The following is a 23,209-nucleotide window of genomic DNA, read 5'->3' as shown; positions in this document are numbered from 1 at the left end:
TCAGAAGATCAAAAGGAAGGCCTGGACAGCCAATAGGACAGTCCTTATTTATCCTCTTCTGATGTTCTAATCGACATGCTTCTCTTCGCCTTTTGTCCCCTGTCCTGTACCATTTGGGGGCACCTGACCCTTAGAGTGGACAGATGGAAGGCAGCTTGTGCTTCTTAAATGTCACCCGAGACTTGGGAGACCCTGGAGAGAAAGCCCTTGGGATGACCCTCATGGTACCCGGAGCGCTTACACCGTAGCTGCCGCTGTCAGGATCAGCGACAAGGAGAATCTCCTCTGGTCGATTCCTCTTTTCCCCATGGAAGCTCAGGACTGAGAGATTCAGCCAAGAGCAAAGGAGGCTGAGGGAAAGGTCTGCCTTTTACAGCGTAGATGGCAGTGGCAGCCTCTCTGTTCCCACAGAGCTCAGGACAAGGGGGAAGAAAATTATTACGATTGTGGAAGAGACTTGGGTCAGATGCTAGAAGGAATCTCCCAGCTCTTAAGATGGCTCCTGGATGAAGCTATGGAATTGCAATTTCAGGTGTAATTGGTCCCTTTGCTCTGAGCTCCTAGCACCCCAGCTCACATCTGATAGTGACTAACTGGCCCCTTTCCTTTTCTGGAACATGATCTAAGAGGTTCAGATAACTGACTTGGGACTCTGAGGTGGAAACTCCAAGAAGATGGGAAAGAGGTAAGTGATCCTGGGATAAGAAATGAAATATTCGGTTGGCCCAAAAAAATTTGTTCTAATTTCTCCATAAGATGTTATGGAAAAACCTGAATGAATATTTTGGCCAACCCAATACAACCAGTGTTACACACCTGTGCTAGTGTGGAAGCAGTGGTGTTGTAGAGAGGATGGAGACTGGGAGCAAGAGGTCAACAGATCAGGAGCAAACTCGTCTCTACTCTCTCGGTGCTGATGTCACTCTCAGCAAAGTGAGGAAAATAGGACCCGCCTGGACCTACCTTAGGATGATTGTTATGATCATGTGAGATGATAGATACAAACTCTGAGGGGAAAATGATAAATTGTTCTAAAAAAAATACTCTAATCAGCCCACCCTTCCACTCAGAGGTAGAAGTAAGGGTGTCCTCTGATGTCAGGAGGCAGAGTCAGGTGACATTTAAGCCACCTTGTGGCTCTAAGCGTCTGTAGAGACATCCTCCTCTCCCAGCACTCTAAGTTTCCCTTAACCCACTCTTTATTTGAGGCAGGGCAAAAAACAGCACGTAAGCTGGCAACCTTCTGTTTATTAAGAGGTAAAACCTGACATTAGGGGGTACATCCTATAACATGGGTAAATCGTGAGGACATCGTGCTAAGAGAATTAAACCAGTCATAATAGAGAAATACAGTATGATTTCACTTGCGTGAGATACCCAGAGTGTCAGATTCATAGAGACAGAAAGCAGAACAGTGGTGGCTGGAGGCTCGGGCGGGGGTGGGGGGTTAATATTTAAAACCACAATCCCCCAACCTTTTCAGCATCAGGGATGGGTTTCAGGAGGATGGTTTCAGAATGATTCAAACCCATTACATTTATCACAACACCACTGATTTACTGTGGCAGGAGGCGGAGCTCAGGCAGAAATGCGAGCGATGGGGAGAGCCTGTAAATACAGATGAAGCTTCAGCCCTCCCCCACCACTCACTTCCTGCTTATGGAGCTGGGGACCCCTGATTTAAAAGGTATAGAGTTGTAGTTTGGGAACATAAAATAGTCCTCAAGATGGATGGTGGTGATGGTAGCACAACGGGGTGAAAGAATCCGATGCCCCTGAACTGTACGCTTAAAATGGCAACTGTTATGCTATGCATATTTTACCATAATAAAACCAAACACTGGTATCAGGTCAAACAGCTATCGAGTCATTAATTCTGATTGATTCACACTAGGACTAGTGTTAGCCACTAAAATGCACTCTCATAACGAAGTGACCTGCCACAGTCCCTTTGCTGGGAAGTTGGGAAGACTATCCTATTTGCTGTCCTGTCGGTGAGGGAGTAAGGCAGGTTAAACATCGGGGTGGGGTGTCCTTGGTGCCCCTGCGCATCCCACACAATCTGGGGTTCTGAGAAAGCGCCACAGCTGCACCATCATAGCTGGGAAATCCCAGTATCATCCTGAGCCCAGCAATCGGAGCCTTTCTCCAAGGCGAATGGAAGGGAATTGTTCCCACTCCCTCTCACTGCAGCGCAACCTTCCTTCACCTTCCTGCTTTAATGTCTTAATCAAGTGGCAGATGAGAGGAACTGATCCATGCAAAGGACAGAAGGTTCGACAAGATGTGTGGAACCTACTGCTGCTCTTATCCCCCGCCCGAGTCCCCGCCCCACCAAAGCGAAAGACAGGGGAGCCAGCAAAAGAAAGAGAAAAAGGCGAGAGAGATTTTGTACCCTTAAGCCTCCACTGCCGCAGTTCAAAAGACCAATCTTTACTGAAAATAAATTTAAAGGAGAATTTTTGATGTATATTACGGTCTCTGGTGGTAGACAAGAGCGCTGCCGGCGGTATATGGAGTTATGCAAAGCCAAAGTGGGATTACTTAAAAGTGTCTGTAGTGCTTTGATTAACTGGTGTGTGTTTTATTTTTTATACGACACAATCACAGGCCTACATTGATAGTATCTTGCTATTATTGTTTGACACTTGAAGCTCTATTTTTCCTATGACTTGGAAGTGGGCCTTGTTCAGTCTAGGTCAAGGGTCAAAGGATCAAGATGATCTCAAAGAGGATAAGATGGAGACATGCCCACCCTACATTTTTTTTTTTTTTTAATGCAATGAGCAAAAGCCCTAAGACCTATCAAAAGTGAAGAACTGGGAGAGCAGATGTGGTGACTCAAGGAGCACCCAAGTGCATGGGCTATAATAGAGTCCAACTACCTTCTGAAGTTCCTTACGTCTGTCTGGAAAATGTCCCCCCATTAATCCATCTTCTGGGAATAAGGCTCTGGGCTGGTCATGAAGCTGCAAACCGACCTTTCTGTGTTTTGCTTTGTGATGCTGGCACTGGGACTCTGTCCTGGGCTGGGACTCCGCACACTGATTTTCTCCTGCCATCCCACCCCACCCCCAACCCCTAACCCCCACCCCCACCCCCACCCCCACAGCTCTTGTTTGGTTGCCAATAGAGGGAGCTAGAGGGAGACTGGAACGTTGAGGCAGGGAGATAGTTCTTTCCTGTTCACTTGCTGCTTCTTCCCCAGGATAGGAGCCCTGTGCCCAGAGGTGGTAAGTGTTTCCAGGCATCCCCTCAGAGGTCCCAGCACCAGCCAGGCAGTGCCCCTTCTCAGCAGATGGAGTCCCAGCTCTGCAGAGCCTTTCCTCCGAACTCCTGAGACACGGGCAGCCCTGCGGCCCTCCTTCAGGCTCTAGTGCATCAGAAGCCTGTTTGCCCCCCCACCCCCCCCCATCCCCATTAAGGTCTAGATCCCAGCTGTACAGGGGCCCCCCCAAGAGCTTCTGGGTTGGGACAGCCCCAAGCTCTTCTCACCCAGACCTAAGTAAAAACTGTCTGCATCTGTTAAATCAATCCCCTGTGTCAAATCATTTCTGTTAAAATGCCTGGCTTGGTTTCCATCTTCCTAACCAGACCCCAACAATATAAAGCAACATTATTCTGAGCACAGAAGGTACCGTTCTTCCTCATCCCTGAGGCAAAGATGATGCAGACTGATGCTTGGGAGTGGCTGGGCTGCATCTCTGAAGCTCACAAAACCCAGAAGGAGAGGCCCACAGAGCCTCATCAGAGAGGAATTCGGCTGGGGTTGGGCGGGGTGGAGGGGGGGGAGGTGCAGTGGGGTAAGTGCACCAATTTGATGGCCAAGAGGCTTGGAAGGAAAGGAAAGGATGGCTGCCCCTGTACGATGAGGCCGGGGCAAATCCACCCTGGGAGCCCCTCTGACAGCGAGATGGACCCTGGACCACATCTGCTCCCCTTGTGCAATGGGGCAAAGCTGCTGTCTTCCTGCCCAGCTTTCCCTGCCTGAGTCTCCTGACACCTGCCTGTGGCGCTCACAGGACAAACACGGAGACGATTTTCTTTCTAATTTCCAGAGCCTTCTCAAGGACAGATCTGCTCTCCCTAGACCCTTGCTCCTCCTCTGTCCCCACTCGTTACTCTCATGAGCTCACACACGGCACTACGGAGTGTTGCCTGAAGCCTGGGCAGAGAATTCCAGTGCGGACTCTGACATCTTCGTCCACTGGTCTCCACAAAAGGAACAAATCTCTGTCCTCACTGGGCTACGAGGCATGTGTTTGAAGCCACGGTAGTCACACTTCTATGTCCGTGCCTATGGCCTTCCTGCCTGCCCAGCTACCCTGGCATGAATGTAGGGCCTTCAGGGGTCATTTCATTCCCCCACCCTCAGCCAGAGTCTCTCTCTAAAATTCATCCAAACACAGGAAGGAGGCCCCTGTTCTTGAAACGCACCCATGAAATTCCTTTTTCTCCGACCTGTGTCTCTTTCCTCCCACTCAGGTAGACCTCCTTTTAGCAGAGTGAAGTCAGGAGGAGATGGAAAATCTGGGTGAAGACTGGCTATTTCACAGGGTTGTTGTGAGGGTCAAATAGGATAATATATGTGAAAGCATTTTGTGCACAGTCAAGCTCTGTACAAATGGGAGGAAATATTATCACAACAGTTGCTACCCAAACCACTCACTACATTATTATTATCTAAGTCCTCCTTCTGGTGCTTTAAACTCATTTCTTTTTGCTCTGTCTGCTTGGGTAATGGCTGTAGATTTCTCCCTGGGGCTCCAGCTGCACAGATAGAAGAAGGCCGAGGCAGCCGTGTGTCTCCAGCCCCGATTCTCAGAAACCCCTCCAGGCCCCGACCAGCCCAGCTCCCCAGAGCGTGGCCCCGGCGGTCCCAGGGGGCCATATTTTCAGGCCTATCTACTTCCAACTGTGGAGCCTCTTCAGGCCAGTCTGGCAGGAGCCCAGCCAGCAACTCCATGAATCATCTGTGCCCGTGCCCTATTGTGCAGGGCAGGGCGGCTGTGGAGGAGGCCAGGGCCCTGACCTCAGAGGTTGCTGGATTATTTATTACCTTTGGCGTCACAGGCTAATTTGGGTCTGTGCTCAAGCCCTGGGGAAATGGCTTCATCCCCCTTTCTCCCCATGAGCTCAGGGAATTCCTCTCTTTATGTTCTACTGCTGCTGCTAAATCACGTCAGTCATGTCCAACTCGGTGTAACCCCATAGACGACAGCCCACCAGGCTCTCCCATCCCTGGGATTCTTCAGGCAAGAACACTGGAGTGGGTTGCCATTTCCTTCTCCAATGCATGAAAGTGAAAAGTGAAAGGGAAGTTGCTCAGTCATGTCCGACTCTTCACGACCCCATAGACGGCAGCCCACCAGGCTCCTCCATCCATGGGACTTTCCAGGCAAGAGTACTGGAGTGGGGTGACATCGCCTTCTCTGCTTTATGTTCTACCTCATAGGAATAAACAGTGGGGAGAAAGGAAAAATGTAAGCACTCTCATATACTATACCAAATTCTGCAGTTTAAAAGAAAAACAGCAACAACAGATTGAAGGGACACCAGCCTTCCAAGAGCTTATAAGGGGAGTGAAAATAATCACCCATGGGAATCATGCTAGACCCTTGCAATCAACTGAACCCAGCACCTGTGCTGAAACAGTACCAAGCAGTGGGGGTCTTCTGATCCAGGGAGGATTAAGGGAGGAAAGAACCCACCTGCCAATGCGGGAGACATGGGCTCGATCCTTGGGTTGGAAAGATCCTCTGGAGAAGGAAAAGGCAACCCACTCCAGTATTCTTGCCTGGAGAACCCCATGGACAGAGGAGCCAGGAGGCTACAGTCCATGGGGTCACAAGAGTTGGACAAGACTGAGCACACACGCATGAGAGGTAAGAGTAATTAGGGAATATTTCTTAGAAAATGTCCATTTATCTTTCTTTTTGAACATGTACTTTGCAGAAAATGAGAAAATGAATAAGTAAAAAGAAGAAAAAAATTACCCTTAATCCCTACCTGAAGATAACCATTGTCTACAGGTTGATATATGTTTTTTTAGACATTTTTTGATGCATATATTTATATTCATACAATTTTAATAAAAATCGAATTATTCTGGGTGTACTATTTTATAACCTACTTTTTTCACTTAATTTCCTATGTCAATAGATATATATATCTTCATTATTTTTAATGACTACTAAGCATTCTATTGTGTGACTATAAAAGAGAATGTGTAATTTCTTTAACCAATCCTCTCTTATTGGACATTCCAGGGATTTCTTGTTTTGTGCCATCTTAAACAATGCAGCGGTGAACATCTTGGCATTTACCTCTTCCTGTATATGTGTGTGTGTGTTTGTTTTTTCTTTAGAATAAAGGAAATAAATCACTGAGGCAAGGATTAACATATTTCTAAGGTGCTTATAGGGGTTCCTAGGTGGTGCTAGTGGTAAAGAACCCTTCTGCCAATGCAAGAGACATAAGAGATGCGGGTTCAATCTCTGGGCTGGGAAGACCCCCTGGAGGAGGGCATGGCAACCCACTCCAGTATTCTTGACTGGAGAATCCCATGGACAGAGGAGCCTGGTGGGCTACAGTCCATAGAGTTACAAACAGTCGAATACAACTGAAGCAATTCAGCACACATGCAAGGTGTTTATTATACTTTGTCAAATTTTGGCATATAATATATAGTTTAAGTTTTGCACCAAGATCCACTTCTAACCAACAGAAAAATATCAAGTTTTGACTTAGGCTTTGAGGGTATGGAGGGATATGGACTGGACACCAGTTGGAGACAAATTTGGCAGCTACAAGGCACAGAGGTGCGATCTAAACAAGTCTTTCCTTTATCCAACAAACATTCGTTTAACCCTAATTGTAAGCCAGGCACTACACTCACTCAGCTCCGAGGTACAAAGACAGCAAGACCTTTGAGAAACTCACAAAAGAATGGGAGATGGAAGAAGTATGAGTTTGGCTTAAACAGAACATATGTGTTGAAAGAATGGTATGTTGTGGGAAGTGCCTGGCAGTGATGGGCTTTGAGGACCTGGCCGAGGGGTGGGATGAAAATCAGGTTCTGATAGTCTGTGGAGTGATGCTGAGCGGTTAAGAAGGAGGTGGTGAGTTACACAGACCTGGATTGCAATCCTGGTTCAGCCACTGTCTAGCCCTATAGTCCAAACAAGTAATTTAACCTTTCGAGTCTCATTTCTTCTACTATAATATGGGGAATACTGCTGCTGCTGCTAAGTCGCTTCAGCCATGTCTGACTCTGTGCAACCCCATCAACAGCAGGCTCCTCTGTCCCTGGGATTCTCCAGACAAGAACACTGGAGTGGGTTGCCATTTCCTTCTCCAATGCATGCATGCATGCTAAGTCACTTCAGTCGTGTCCAACTCTGTGCGACCGTATGGACAGCAGCCCACCAGGCTCCTCTGTCCATGGGATTCTCTAGGCAAGAGTACTGGAGTGGGTTGCCATTTCCTTCTCCAATGCATGCATGCATGCTAAGTCACTTCAGTCATGTCCAACTCTGTGCGACCCTATGGACAGCAGCCCACCAGGCTCCTCTGTCCATAGGATTCTCTAGGCAAGAATACTGGAGTGGGGTGCCATTTCCTTCTCCAATGGGGAATACAATAGCTACCATATCTGGCTGTTGTGAAGGTAAAACAAGGTGTGCTAAGGGCATAGCATGGCATTAGCCATTGTTCTTGTGTTGAACAGAGGTGGACAGCAGGTTGATGCAGATCTGAGAAGGTGTAACGGCCCCACATGTGGGGCCCGGAGGCAGGCTGTGTTTTGGTCAACCTATACTTTCTGTACATCTTAGGGGCCCCTTTCATGTGGACCTTATAAGGGTTGATGTGAGGTGGTTAGCTCTCTGAAAAAGAAAAGAAAAAAGCAAAAAGAAATAAGGCTGGCCAAAAAGAAAGAAAGAAAGAAGAACACCCCTGACCCTAAGAGACCCATGAGGTCCTTGGGACAGGAACACAAGCTGGGTGACTCCTGTTCCACCCAGCACGCCTCCTGCCCACCTGTCACAATGCTGGCAGAGTCCTGTGGAGCCCCCACCCTCCAGAGCCTGGCCTCGAGTTTCCCAAGCATCAGGCCTTCCAGGCATCTCCTATGAGCCTGTGATCTGTCTACTTGTCCAGTGACTACCTGTCAATCTCCCACGGTGTCACTTCTGATAAACAACTTGGAGAGAGTGACACCTTGATACATCAATTCCATCTGAGGTTTCCCTGACAGGCCTCCCAGCTCCTGAATCACCAGGGATGATTCATGGCCAGGCATGAGCACTGAGGGACCCTTCCCTCCTGGCTGGGCTCTGTGTCAGCCTCACATTGTCAAAGCAAACTCCAGCCTTCTCCTCAGGCTAGTTTTACCATCTCTTGCCTGCATCCCAAGGAGGAAGGGGGTTCTTTTCTGCATGCATGCACCCATCCACCCATCCATCCATCCATCCATTTAGCAAATGTGTCTAGGAAAGAGCAATGTTATCAGGAGGCTCAGAGGGGAGGGAAGAGAGCTGAAGTCTGTCACAAGATCTGGGCTCCGCCAGCTCTTGAAAAGTCATTTAACCTCTTTTAGAAGTGTATGTGCTCAGTTGGATAGCCCGCCAGGCTCCTCTGTCCTTGGGATTTCCCAGGCAAGAATACTGAAGTGGGTTGTCATTTCCCTTCTCCAGGGGATCTTCCTGACCCAGGGATCGAACCCACGTCTCTTGCATCTGCTACATTGGCAGGCAGATTCTTTTCCACTAGTGCCACCTGAGAAGCCCCTCTTTTAGATTGTATAACTGCAAACACTTCTGCTCTACAGATAAGAAGATATACTATGCAATCACAGAATGTTCACCTAAAAGCAGAGATCTTCAGGATTGTCAGGTTTAAGTGTGTTTATATTCATCCATTGAACAAATATTTATTGAGTATCCATTTTGCATCAGGCACTATTTTAGTATTGGGAATATACCAGTGAACAAACAGATGGAAAAATCCTACGCTCATGGGGCTTATAGTCTAATGGAAAGAGACAGACAGTAAATGAAATAAATAAGTACAATACATAGTATATTAGGCAGTGATAAGGGCTAAGGAGAAAAATAAAGCAGAAAAAAAAAAAGAAATGGAGAGCATTTGGATTTAATTTTAAATAGAGTTTTTGGAGAAGACCTCACGGAGAAGGTGATCTTTGAATGGAGGGAGGGGGAAAAGTCACGTGGCTCTCAGAGAAAGGAGCACTCCATGTGGCGAAGCAACAGCCAGAGGAAAGATCGCCGTGGGGGCCAGGAAACCCAAGCTCCAAGTGACTGGAGCAGAATGCACATGGGAGAGGCACAGGTGATCAACACTCACATGCTTTTGGAGGAACAGGACTTTGGGTTTTGTCCTGAAGGAGATACGGAAGATTTTGAACAGGAGGTGACAGGGTCTGCTTTATCCGTATATTACTTTTGGCTGCACTGGCTCTTTCTTGCTTTACAGCAGCTTTCTGCAGCTGTAGTGAGCAAGGGCTATGCCCCGGTTGCGGTGCACAGGCTTCTCTTTGTGGTGGCTTCTTTTGTTGCAGAGCACAGCTCTAGGCACACGGGGTTAGCAGCTGTGGTAAAAGTCTTAGTTGCCCTGCAGTCCATGGGATCTTCCTGGACCAGGGATCGAACCTGAGTCCCCTGCATTGGCAAGTAGAATCTTAACCAGTCGACCACCAGTAAAGTCCTGACTTATATTTTAACAGGATCATTCTGGTGCTGTGTTGAGACTAATATAAATCAATAATAACAGCTAATACTTACATAGCACTTCTTATGCACCAGCCGCTGTTTTTTTCTAAGTCAATCCTCACAACAACCCTATGAGGTAGAGTCTATTGTGACTCCCATTTTATAGATGAGAAAAGACAAGCATGGAGGGATTATCGAGAACCTGGCCCCACAGCACAGATTTCTCTGGTGACTTCAGATGGCAAAGAATCTGCCTGCAATGCAGGAAACACAGGTTTGACCTCTGAATTGGGAAGATCCCCTGGAGGAGGGCATGGCAACCCACTCTAGTATTCTTGCCTGGAGAATCCCATGGACAGAAAAGCCTGGAAGGCTACAGTCTATGGGGTCACAAAGAGTCTGGCACGACTGAGCAACTAACACTTGTTTTCTTTTTACCTTTGGCCACACAGCTAGTCAGTGACTGAGCCAGGGATGGAATCTAAGAAGGGGGGCTGCAGATTCAGTGCCATCCACATCCTACCCTGCCGCCAAAACACACCGAGGGTGGAGGCAGTTAGCAATGCCAGTGGTCTCCACCATGGGGATGCTGGTGGAGAGAATGGCGGGCTGTATTTGAAGGTAGAATCAACTCATTTTGCTGTTAGATCAGATGCGGGAGCGGAGTCATATTGTTGTTGTTTAACTTGATCAACTGGACAGATAGAGTTGCTTTAAATTGAAGCAGAGAAAATGGAGGAAGGGAAAGAGCAGGAGTTTGGGATGCTCTGATTGGAATCCCCGTCAGACACCTAGGTAGCAGGAGATATGAGCTTAAAAGAAACAAAGGCTGAGAAACAAAGAAACAAAGACCTAAGAGTCTGGAATATTTGCTCCATGTCAAAGAACTAGTTAGTGAAAGGGGGTTAAGCCTTCGAGTATGAGCTTCTCCCCCTCTTCGTGCTTCTGAGTACCTTTCCACTTGCCAGTCTACTGTGGTGCATCATTTGTTTGTCAAAGTGGAAGTCAGGTGCTAGCAAAAGCTTCTCCTTCCTCCTCTTCCCAGGCTGGGGTGATGGTGTGTGCCCTTGGTGGTCTGGGAGGGATGAGGGCACTGATGGAGATGGGTAACCCAGGTAACCATCTCCTCGGGTGGTGAGGGAGAGCCAGCTCTAAATGTTTACAGTATTCTACCGTTTCTCCCTCCTCAGAGGGAGGGACTCCTGAACCCACTGGAGCTGGGTGTTTGGCCTCCCAGACATCCATCCCATGTTGACTGAGAGGTGGGCGATTGTGGGGTACCACAGCAGCCCCTGGCGTGCAGAGCTGGAGGGAGCTGCCGGTGTTTATTTGGGTGGCGAGTTGCTATTTAAAATCAGGCTTTGTTTCTGAAAATGAGACAGCTGGGGCTACATTTGGTGGATAAAGACATTTTGTTGAACTTTCAAAATGGGGTATTATTTTCCATTTACACTTATTTCACGGAGAATTGTAAGAAGATGAGATTGTAGACGTGTCTGTGATATGCAGTAATGAGTGATGGATCTTTGAAGGTAAAAATATCTCTAGGATATTCTTTTTCTTTTTTTTTCCTTTTTCTCTCCTCTCTCTCTCCTCCGGGCCTCAGGTTGGGAGTGTTTAGGTTTGGTTTCGTTTTGTTTTTAATATCGAAATGGAGAGAGTGTCTCTAGTGGGAGTATAGACTCTTCTCAGCTCAATGTTTGTCTTAATAAAGGTTAAAAGAAATGAAATAATATTAAAAAGGCTCTCAGAAGACAGGCACACCAGATGCTGCCTACTCCCCAGATTGTTGGAGGAGGAGGCAGAATAGCAGAGCTTGGGAACCCACAGGTATCTGGAGCCGTTGATCCCACCAAGGCGAAGAACCTCCGGGAACAAAGAAACAAGAGAAGACCAAGAGGACTAGAGAAGAAGAGGACAAAGAGGGAGAGGAAATCAGAGCCCAACAAGATGCCATCTTCCTCCACATTCAAAGCTCTTTCCTTCTCTAGGCCCTGCCATTGCAAAGGGGCCACATTCCAGAGGAGCCAAATTCAACATCTCACCCCCTGATGCCCTCTACCTTCTCTAACTCGCCTTGGAAGGAAACCAGGAAAAGAGAAACTAGAAGGAGGGATAATGTTCAGCTTGATTTTCTTGCATAAGAACTTAGATAAGGAAATCCATGAGTGTTTACCGAATAAATAAATGAATGGATCATTAGCTTATCAGCTTCTATAGCAAAGAACCAATACTTGAATCGGGGAATGAAGTACAGAATCAGTGAATCTGGCACAGACTCTCAGATTTCTTAACCTCCCGCTCCTGAACACAGACCTCTTTATCTTTGTCTATTGACGAAGCTGACATTCTCAAAACAAAACAAAACAAAACAAAACCCCCTTGGAATTTATCACCATCAAAGGCCTATGTCCAGCTATGGCCTCATAAAAATACTGGATAAAGCTTTACCCTTTCTACATAAGTACTAGGCATTAGAAACAAAAGTTTTAAAGCAAGAGAAGCAAATATTTTCCACTATACTGAGTTCAGCCCTGGGATTTCTTTGGAAGGAATGATGCTAAAGCTGAAACTCCAGTACTTTGGCCACCTCATGCGAAGAGTTGACTCATTGGAAAAGACTCTGATGCTGGGAGGGATTGGGGGCAAGAGGAGAAGGGGACGACAGAGGATGAGATGGCTGGATGGCATCACTGACTCGATGAACGCGAGTCTGAGTGAACTCCGGGAGTTGGTGATGGACAGGGAGGCCTGGCGTGCTGCGATTCATGGGGTCGCAAAGAGTCAGACACGACTGAGCGACTGAACTGAACTGATACTGAGTTCAAACCAGACACTGCACACTTGCAGCCTAACTTAATTACTGGGCAGGGTTAAATTTCAGAGCATTGCCACTCATGAAGGTCCCTCCAACTGTGCTTTCCGCCTCAGTGTGTTTCAGCTATAACCATCTTCCAGGTGACCAGTACTGAATGGTGTCATCAGTATTCCCTTCTTCTTCATGAGCTCCTCTGGGAACAAGTCTGTGTCTTTCTCCTCTTGGTGTCGCCCAGCATCTCCAGTGCCCAGTGATGGCTCCAAGGCCATCAGTAGCTGCCTCTTGAACTGAGCATAGTGATGTCCAGAGTTCCAGTTTTCTCCCAAAGACCATTCTTCATTAAGTTTCAGCAGATGTCAATCGATGGTCAATTGTAAATAGCAACTTTGTTTTTCAAAGGCCAAATACCCTGGAGTCATACTTGACTTCTCCCTAGGATATAATCCATAAATTCCACAGGCACTGGTAAACCAGCCTGAGAGACACAGAAACTCACTTATTAACTCTTCCTAACTTGAGATAGATGAGAACTTGGATACCTAAGATCCCGTGAAGAGAATGCCTTGAACTTTCATCTGAGAACAATAGACCATACACAGAGCAAGAAAGGAAAAACTATTTGTCTCTGAGAGCAAAATTTATATTCAATAAATTGAGAAGGACCACCTGGAGGTCAAATACCAAGGAAGGTGCCAAAAGAAATTCTCCAGTCTGGGAGGAACTCCCTGAAATCAGAAAATGAGCTGGAGGTCCTGAACAGGGAAAATCACATTTGTGGATTTGGGGGACAGAGGGTAGAGTGACTTGCTTTAAGTTTTCAGCTGTGTTTAATGGGAAAAGGGAGGGAGACCGAGTGGAAGAAAAGGATGGGAGAGAGGCAACAAGCTACGTGGGAGCGACACTTAGGGTACCCCAATTCCTTTTCTTTATCTAGAAGTGGAAATGACCGCCTTCTTTGATGTTAGGCCATGCGGGGGTGGAGACATTTGACCTGAAGACTAAAGAATCCCAGAGTGTCAAGTAAAGAGCCCCAAGGGATCATCTCCCAGCTCCTCTTCCTTATAGATGCGGAGGCTCAAGCTCAGAGAGGGGCCGGTAAAGTGCTCCACCTAGAATCACCTCTGCCGACAATGGCCTCTCCAAGGTCCTCCCCACCATGCCCATTCTCAATCGTAGGAGGAGACTGATGCTTCTGGAGAGCATACCACATCTCTGGTCGCATTTTTTTTCCCCTACTGCCTTTCAAAGGAGTCCTGGATTTTGAACATAGTCTCCAGCCCTGACAAGTTTGAAACTGGTCCCCTTGAGTCCTTCTCTATTAAGATAGTAAGAGGGACAGCAAGGGTGTAGGGTTCCCCAATGCCAGTCACCAAGGAAGTAGTTGGAAAGCCTATTAAAAATGCAGAAGGGGCTTCCCGGATGGTCCAGTGCTTAAGACTCTGCACTCCCAAGCATAGGGGCTTCCCAGATGGCGCTAGTGGTAAAGAACCTGCCTACCAGTGCAGGTAGATGTAAGAGAAGTGGGTTCGATCCCTGGGTCGGGAAGATCCCCTGGAGTAGGAAATGGCAAGTCACTCCAGTATTCTTGCCTGGAGGATCTCATGGACAGAAGAGCCTGGCAGGCTACAGTCTATAGGATAGGGCAGAGTCAGACACGATTGAAACGACTTAGCATGCACACACACACTCCCTGTGCAGGGGGCCTGGGTTTGCACCTTGGTCAGGGAACTAGATCCTGCACGCTGCAACTAAAGATCCCACAGGTGGCAACAAAGATCTCACATGATACAACTAAGACCCAGCACAGCCAAATAAACTTTTTTTGTTAAAAATGTTACTTTAAAAATGCAGATAACCTTGCCACACCCATGAGAACTGACTCCGTACACCTAGCATGGAGTTATATAGTTTCCACCAGCACGTTTGGTGTCTCCCATCCACTGAGTCTGGGAACTCTGTTCCAGAGGAGAGCCGGTAGATGAAACCATGTTTGTGGATGGATGGGGCTGATTTCAATTGTCCATCCATACCATGGGACCTGCCCCGTGAGCGGGTAAAAACAAACACAATCAATGGATCAAAACAAGACCCTGGGCTGCTCTGAAGATGCTCTGCATACCTGCGTATTATTGATTCCAAGGTCAATTATCATCAGTTTTATTGTTCATTCCTTGAGGGAAGGCTAACCTGAGACAGCGCCGTAACTGCTCCAAAGTGACTCTGCACTCCACAGTCCACCTTTCTCCAGCCCCACCCAAAACACATATTTCAGCAACTGACCCCCATTTTGGATTAGCCCTTGATTTAAGGCCATGGGGAAGTAATTAAAGATAATTGAGGATGCAGCTTGTAAATGAAGACATACTGCCACCCGGGCAGTAATTAATCATCTCCTCTACCCTCCCCCACCTCCCTCCCCACAGCTGGCATTTGGTTGAGACCAAACTGGGCTCTTGTATCCACAGACCTCCAGTTCTCTCCTAAACTTTGACATGGTTGACAGACTTTGATTGCCGCCACCACTCATCCTCCATGCTCCTCACTTAAAACTCACAGTGCTCCCCACACAACATGTACATGAGCAGAAGCCCCCACCATGGTTTCTGACCATCTCACTTCCCTAAGTCTACTGTGGAACTTCCAGAAAAGATAAACAGCAATGCTTTCTGGTTAGTAAATGTCAACCACACAGGTTCTCTGCACAAGCCCTGGGTTTTACGTGCCCCACAGTATTCTGAGCTGATAATAGTGATAACCCATCTGGCCATGGCCTGCCTTCCCTCCCAGGGTGGGCAAGGGATTATGGCTGTTTTAACACTGGGAGACTTGGAGCTTATAAAGAGCCCTGTGCTCTGAACAGGGGGACTGTTATATAAGTCCATCGAGTTTGGCACTGCGGGACAGCAGGCTCCCAGTGGCATCCAATTACTGGGAGGCTGATGGCCACAACTGAAGATACTGTCATAGGACCGGGGTCTTGGCCCGCTGATGTCCCGCCAGCAGTTGCAGTAAAACGGAAATTAAGTGCGGTGTCACGGCCATTTAGGGCATTAGGAACGGAAGGCGCTCAGGAGCTGCTTCCTGGCCCCGTGCCCACCTTATTAAAAAGGTGCAAACAAGGACCTGTGCTGGGAGAGGGGAACAACTGGAGAAAAGAGACTTTCTCTGCAGGTAAAGATGTGAGGGGAGGAAGGAGATGCAGGGAGGCTATGTCCCAAATCACCTTGGCTGAGAAGGAAATTGGCTTGATAAATGAAGAAAAGGCGTCAAGCTCTAGATGGAAGTCTTTAAGGAACATTTTCCAGGTTGCATATTTTCTCCAGGTCCTGAATTTCCACTCTGCCCACAACTTCTCACCCCAGCACTCACAGATGCACAGCGAGGTGCTGGGGAGAGGCTTAGGCAGAGGATCAAGTCTGCATTCTTTGACACCGCCCCTCACATTATCTGCAACTTGCTGGAGGCCTTGAGGCCCTGCAAGCCTTCACCAGCCTGCCAAGTTCTCTAGCTCTGAATCTGGGGAAATCCTGCCCTTGGCCACCAGCCAGCCCTGGATACTGGGGCTATTTGCTAAATAAAGACCACAGGTCCCAGCGCTGGAGGAGGGGCTGAGGGCTGCCTGCTTGCTGCTCACTTGCCATGCCTGTCCCCGTTCCCATACACTCCAGTTTCCTCTTCTCACTCATCCCTCACTCATCCTGACATTTTTCTTTTATTGAAGTAGAGTCAGTTTACAATTTTGTGTTAGTTTTAGGTGTATAGAAAATATATATTTTTTTTCAGTTATATATATATATATATATATATATATATATATATATATATATGTACATTGTGCTAAGTCACTCAGTCGTGTCTGACTCTTTGAGACCCTATGGACTATATCCCACCAGGCTCCCCTGTCCATGGGATTCTCCAGGCAAGAATACTGGAGTGGGTTGCCATGCCCTCCTCCAGGGGATCTTTCCGGCCCAAGGATTGAACCCACATGTCTTATGTCTCCTGCATTGGCAGGCGGGTTCTTTACTACTAGCACCTCTCAAGAAGCCCATATATATATAATGTATAATCATTATATATATTCATTTTCAGATTCTTTTCCGTTATAGATTGCTACAAGATATTGAATATAGTTCCCTGTGCTAAACAGTACGTTCTTGTTTTTTTTTTCATTTATTTTTAACTGGAGGATAGTCATTTTACAATGTTGCATTTGTTTCTGCTGCACAACAACGTGAATCAGCTATAAGCGTACAGATGTCCCCCACACTCTTGAGCACCATGACCTTTATTTCTGGTCTTTGTTGATTCCTCCTAGAAAAGGCAGATCAGACAGATTTGAGGAAGGCAGCAGAGGGAGGGAACACCAAGGTCCCCTCTGCCTCTTTTTCACCCCACTCCTACCGAAACACACACACACTTCAGGGGCATGTTTGTCGCCTCTTGCCCAACTCAGTCTGGCATTGAGAGGACCCCAGGAGCCTCTGCACAGCCAGCCTGAGCCTTCCATTCTGTGCTCTGCTGTCTTATTTCTTTGCCAACAGCTGTAACAGAGGTGAACTGGGGCAGGGGAAACACCGGCTCCCTTTGGATAGGGGAAAAAAATTAAAAAGCCCGTTTTTCTGTCCTGTCAGGTCTATTTAAGTATTTAATGAGGTGAGATAGTACCAATAAATTTAACATGGCACAATAACTCTGATGATGTGGGCCACAGACTAATAAGCTTCCATCCCAGGGACAGGAGAGTGATCTCGCCTTCGCTAGATCTTATCGGGTTTGATTGCTTTGTTCAGATATTAAAAAGGTTGAGCAAGGACTTTCGGGCACTGCCACAAATCTGTGCGTACCCTCCCGGGCGAGATAGATTGAAGCCAGGCCTCGGAATACAAGGCTGTTTATTTTAATTGACAATCGAGAGGAGTGGAATAGGTGGAGGGTGGTGGCAGCCACAGGGGCGCCCGCTGATTAGGTGGCTGGATTGTGTGTTTTCTCCTTCTCTTCAAAGCTGTGGCCCAGCTTCAAATCTGAAGGTCTGTTCCATGGAGTGTCTGCTCCCGAGGCTTCACAGAGTTTTTCTCCACTTGTCTTGAGCAAGGAGACAGGCCATGGACCCATGCTGGTGACCCATGCCTCACCAGTGGTCTCTGTCCTCATCTCCCGTGGGTGAGGCCTGCAGCAGGCGTTCCCCAGGGAACTCATGTCCAGCCCAGGCTGCTGCCCCTAGGGGCACAGAGCCTGATCTCCTAGTCATCCGCAGATTCACGGGGCTCTCACTAAAGCAGTTTGAGGCCAGAGACCACATGCCCCACTTCTAATCCCCCCACCACACACAGCAGAGACCAGAACTTCTAGAGGATGACAGGAGGCACACTCTGGGGGCAAGTGCAACAACTTTACACTCTTGGCCAAGAGCATCCCCTTTAAGTTAACATTTAGATATATATCTTAATATTAATGGTGTATAAAGCCTAGTACCACAGATTTGCCAGTGGTCATCTATTTGTCCTACAGTTTTCTTTCCTAGAACTGATTGTTAACCACCAAAAGCAGTTTTGAACTGTACATCTGACCAGATCGTTAGCTTTTTCTCTTTCACTTCTTTTGAGAATTCTGAATTAAAAACATCTCAAAAATTTTAAAAACTATATATAATTATAGCTTATTGTGTATATATATGTATATATACATAGATACAATTGCACACACACACACATATATATAGTCACAAAGGCTTCCCTGGTGGCTCAAACAAGAAAGAATCTGCCTGTAATGCAGGAGACTCACGTTCGATCCCTGGGTCAGGAAGATCCCCTGCAGAAGTGAATGGCAACCCACTCCAGTATTCTTGCCAGGGAAATCCCATGGACAGAGGTGTCTGGTAGGCGACAGTCCATGGGGTCACAAAGAGTCAGATACAACTGAGCGACTATCACTTCAAAATCACACAAAACTTCACAGGTATTATTATTCAGGATGAGGCAAAGGTAGACCATAAGTTTTAAAGATGAGTCAAGTTCAAGTAAATTACTACAAGAAGAATACAAAAGAATCAAGTTTGGGAAACACCATATTAGCTGATATACTAATTGATTCGTTGGTTGGTTGCTTGGTGGCTTTTTAGTTGACAGATATTCTTTCCCCAACATTTTATTATGAACATTTTCAAACATAGAAAAGTTGGAAGAATTGTGGGGTGAACACCCATACACCCATGAATTAGATTCTGAAATTCACCATGTTGATGTATTTATTACATAACTGTCCATCTAGCCATTTCCAATCAATCTGTCTTATGTTTTTTAATGCATTTCAAGGTAAACTTCAGACATCAGTACACTTCACCCTTAAATACATGAACATGCATATCACTAGAGTTCAATATTTGTTTATGGCTGTTCCTTTTTTGTTGTTGTTGGAAGTAAAATTTATATACCACAAAATGAGTAGGTCTTATGTGTATCAATCAATGAGTTTTGATAAGTGCATCCACCTGTGTAATCCAAAACCCTATAAAATTACAGAACATGACCATCACCCCAGGAAGTGATGATCATGGCCCTTCTCATGCCCCTTCCTTCCTACAGAGACAATCACCTGTTGTGACTTTTTTCACTGTATATTAATTTTGCCTTTTGGAGAACTTCATGTAAATTAGAATAGTACACTGTGTACTCTTATGTAAGACCTCTTTCAAAATGCAAGGCAAAATATTTTGCCTGGTGGTGTATATGTCAGCAGCTTGTTCTTTTTTATTGCTGTTTGGCATTCCTTTGCATGTATCTGTGCTCCCATTGATGGACACCGGAGCTGTTTCCAGGTTGCAGCTATATAGTCAATAACATTATTATGAACATTCTCCTACAAATCTCTTTGTAAATACACATTTTCGTTTCTCTAGGATAAATCACTGAGTCATATTAGTGACCATAAGATAGGAGTATGTTTGGTTTTAGGAAAAAACTCCCAAATCTTTTCCAAAGTGGTTGTGTACTGCCATCCGCAATGTCTGAGAATCACTGACACTCCAGTTTCTTTGCCAACTTTTGATGTCAGTCTTTTTAATTTTAGTCACTCTAACGGATGTGTGGAAGTTGAGCACTTTTTCATGGGCTTGTTGGTCAACTGTAAACTTTCCTTAGTGAAGTATCTGTTCAAATCTATTTGTTATTATATTTTTTATCTTTTCATCGTTGAGTTGTAGTAGTCCTTTTATATTATGGATACCAGTTCTTTGTCAGATGGCTTTTACACTTTTGTCAAAAATCACAAGTCTCTATATGCCTATTTCTGGGCTGTCATTTTTGCTCTACTGGTTGATAGATTTTTAAGAACAAATCCTTAGAATGTTGGAGCTTGCAGAAGAGGTTGAAATTCCTTAGTCTATTGGTTTGTAAAAATTTCTTGAATACGACCTCTTTTAAAATGTAGTAAATATTTTGGATCATCTCTAAAGAAATTGCATACAGATATATATGTTTGTATATAATTGGGGGGTCATATAAGTTTGATACCTATATCTCAACTCTCATATTAGATGGAAGAGAGAACTGATGTGATTTAGCCAAAGCTATAGAGTTTAGCTAACAAGAAAGCTCAGGCTAGGTCCCAGAGTCTTTCACTGTGCTATACTGTCCCCCTCAAAAATGAATGGCACATTCTCTTTTATCCAAGAGCTTATGTTTTAGTGACAGAGTCCAACATATTCACAACTAACCATTAGAGAACATGTTTTCAAATAAGAATCAAACCAGGAGTATGTGTCACAGGAACATGGAGATTCTGGGTCAGAAGGGAAGGGTCCATGGAGAAGGAGGCCTCTGAGCTGGACCAGAGATATGCAGAAAGAACACTTCAGTCCAGGGTACTGCAAAATGAGCAAAAGCTCTGGGGTAAAAAAAGACTAAGCTCTGCAATGCTAACATCTAGATCCATGTAGGTTTGAAGCAATAGACACTGGCATATTAATAGAAGCATTTTGATGGTCATAACAATCCTCCTCACATTCCTTCTGATGCAAAAAAACAGGCAATGGCTTGGGAAAACTTCCTACAGGTTGATATTTTTTAACACTCTGTCCCTGAGATTATTACAACTCTGAGTTGAAAATCCTGTGTTTCTGAGCGTATTTAGAAAGGCAGGTTGAACAACTTCAGGGTAAGAAAAGTGGAGGCAGCGGAGCAGAATTCATAAGTTGGTGTCGACAGGCCTCAAACTGAAATCTGTCTTTTAAATTTACTAATTGTGTGATCTTGCACAAGTCATGAAATCTTTCTGACCTCTCATTTCCCCATTTGTAAAATGGGACTAATCTTAATACCAGCTTCCCTAGCCTGTTGTGATGTGTCAAAGAAATAAAACTTGTGAAAGCACATTATCGTGGGTAGAAACATGCAAAAGAAAAGTAAGTCATCATTATTATAAGGAATTATTTGGGCATCAGTTCTAAGAAACCAGACTACTGGGCAATGACTCAGGCAGGGAGTAGGGACAAAAGAAAACGAAGGTGCCCTTACTTACAGCCAATCCCTGAACAATACCTTTCTTCCTCAAAGGCAAAGAGTTGGTGAATACATGCATGGATAGGCTTTGCTTTCTATCTCTTCCATTTAAAACTGTCTTTCACATTTATTTAACTCTGTCTCTACTGTGTCTTGGGGTCAGGAGTGGGGATGGTCTTAGGAGAGGAGAGAAAATAATACATGTCATTATTTCCCCAACGGCTTTTACTCCATCAGTTAGAATAGGCTAGGTTATGCTGAAGCAACAAATAGACACAAAATCTTACCAACCTGGAACAACAAAGGGTATTATTTTGTAAGCAATACCATAAAATATAAAATTTAGCTGGGGACTTTGTTCTTTATATTCTCACTCCAGGACTAGACTAACAGCACAGTCACAACTGCAAATATTACTAGTCAGTGCGGCAAAAGAAAAGCCAGTTTGGGAAGATCTTGCATCAGTAATAATATGCTCTGGCCTGGAGTGACACTCGTGACTTCTGCTCACAATTCATTGTCACGTGGTGAAACATTCGAACCCAACTCTAAGGAGGTCAAGACGGGCAGTCCCACCATGTGTTTAGAAAGTGCAGAACTGGAAACGGGATAAATACGTATTACGACTGCCCTCTTCACTGGGCCCATCACGCTGTTTTGCATTCAGTGGCTTTGTGTGTTCTGTTTCTTCTGTTTGGAATGCCATTATCTCTTCCCAGAAGGCAGCTATTCATCTTCCAAGACTCATTCAGATGTGTCCCCCTCTCCAAGCCACTCTACAACTCCTTATCACATTGCATTGCAATGTTGAATTTATCTGTATGTTTCTCCACTACACTGAGAATCCCTTTAGAGAACAAAATAAACGCCTGTAGGCTGAATAAATGAATTCTGATCCTCCTTGCCCAACGTGGCCTGATCTGAATCCCCCCAACCCCACGGCAGAAATGGCCCAGAATGTTATGGAAGGAGAAGAACAAGTTTTGCCGAGTCCTTTCCCTGTGCTTTCACCGTAATAGCTCACATGTAGGAAGCGCAAGCTTGTACTGGGCACATTTAAGAGTGCTGTTTATATCATCTCATTTAGCCCTCCCAACATTATAAGGCCCATTGTGTTAAGAGATTACAATATGAAATGTTTAGAGAGGTTTTGTGACCTGTCCAAGGTCACACAAATCATGAGTGAGAGAACCAGGCCTGGAACTTGTTTGATCAGAGGATAAAATTTGTGCTTTTAGCCACTCACTGGATTGCGTCCACAGGTTACAGAGATACACCATTGATACAGGCCCATCCCTGAGGGACTCCGATTGTTCCACTTTTCTGAAGCATGCCGCTGGCAACAAAGACAGAGAAATCCCTCGTTCATTGTCCCTAATCAAATGCGTGCAAAGTTTAGAGACTGAGAATATACTAGAAGCCTCACGCCATCACAGTTCCATTTGGTTGGAGCCCAAAGGAAAACCCAACATGGAAACTAGCCTGCTTGGACCACAACAAAGAGAAGATTGGAATGAATAGTTCATTGAACTGAGATTATTTAGCCTGAAAAACGAAAGCTAAGAGTGACTTAATAAATGTTGGTTGATGACCAGCTGTTCACTAAACCCACTGAGGATAAAAAAGACAGCACTTAAAATTCAACGTGGGGGATTTCAATTAGGCAGCAAGAAGACTTTAAAATATCTTTAACTAGTGAGGGGCGATGGAATCTTCTCTGAGTCTAGAGGCCTATTTAGTTATTTATTTGTTTATGTGTTTAGCTATTTATTCATTCTTCAGCAATCATTTATTAACCAGATACTAGAAATACAAGTATGAGTAAAAAATAATTATCTGCCTTTGAGACTTTCTTTCTGGAATCCTTTTGCAAGAAGTAAAATGTCTTTGAAAGATACACAACAACTCAAACACTTGAATGCAAATACAGTGTTACATTTCCCAGAGAGGCCTTGGTTACCAGACAGGTGTATATTGCTGAAAAGGGTAGAGGCTGAATCGAAAGGGAGAGGAATTTTTTGGGGGTTAGAATTCTACTGGTTTCCTATGGCTGCTGTAACAAATTACCACAAATTTCGGGGCTTAAAACAACATGTTGTTTAGTCTCTTACAGTTCTGGAGGCCTGAGTCTGAAATCGGTTTCACTGGGCTAAAGTCATTTC

The sequence above is a fragment of the Ovis canadensis genome, chromosome 15 (genome assembly GCF_042477335.2).
Source record: "Ovis canadensis isolate MfBH-ARS-UI-01 breed Bighorn chromosome 15, ARS-UI_OviCan_v2, whole genome shotgun sequence".
In the NCBI taxonomy this organism is placed as follows: domain Eukaryota; kingdom Metazoa; phylum Chordata; class Mammalia; order Artiodactyla; family Bovidae; genus Ovis; species Ovis canadensis.
This window is presented reverse-complemented; position numbering follows the sequence as displayed.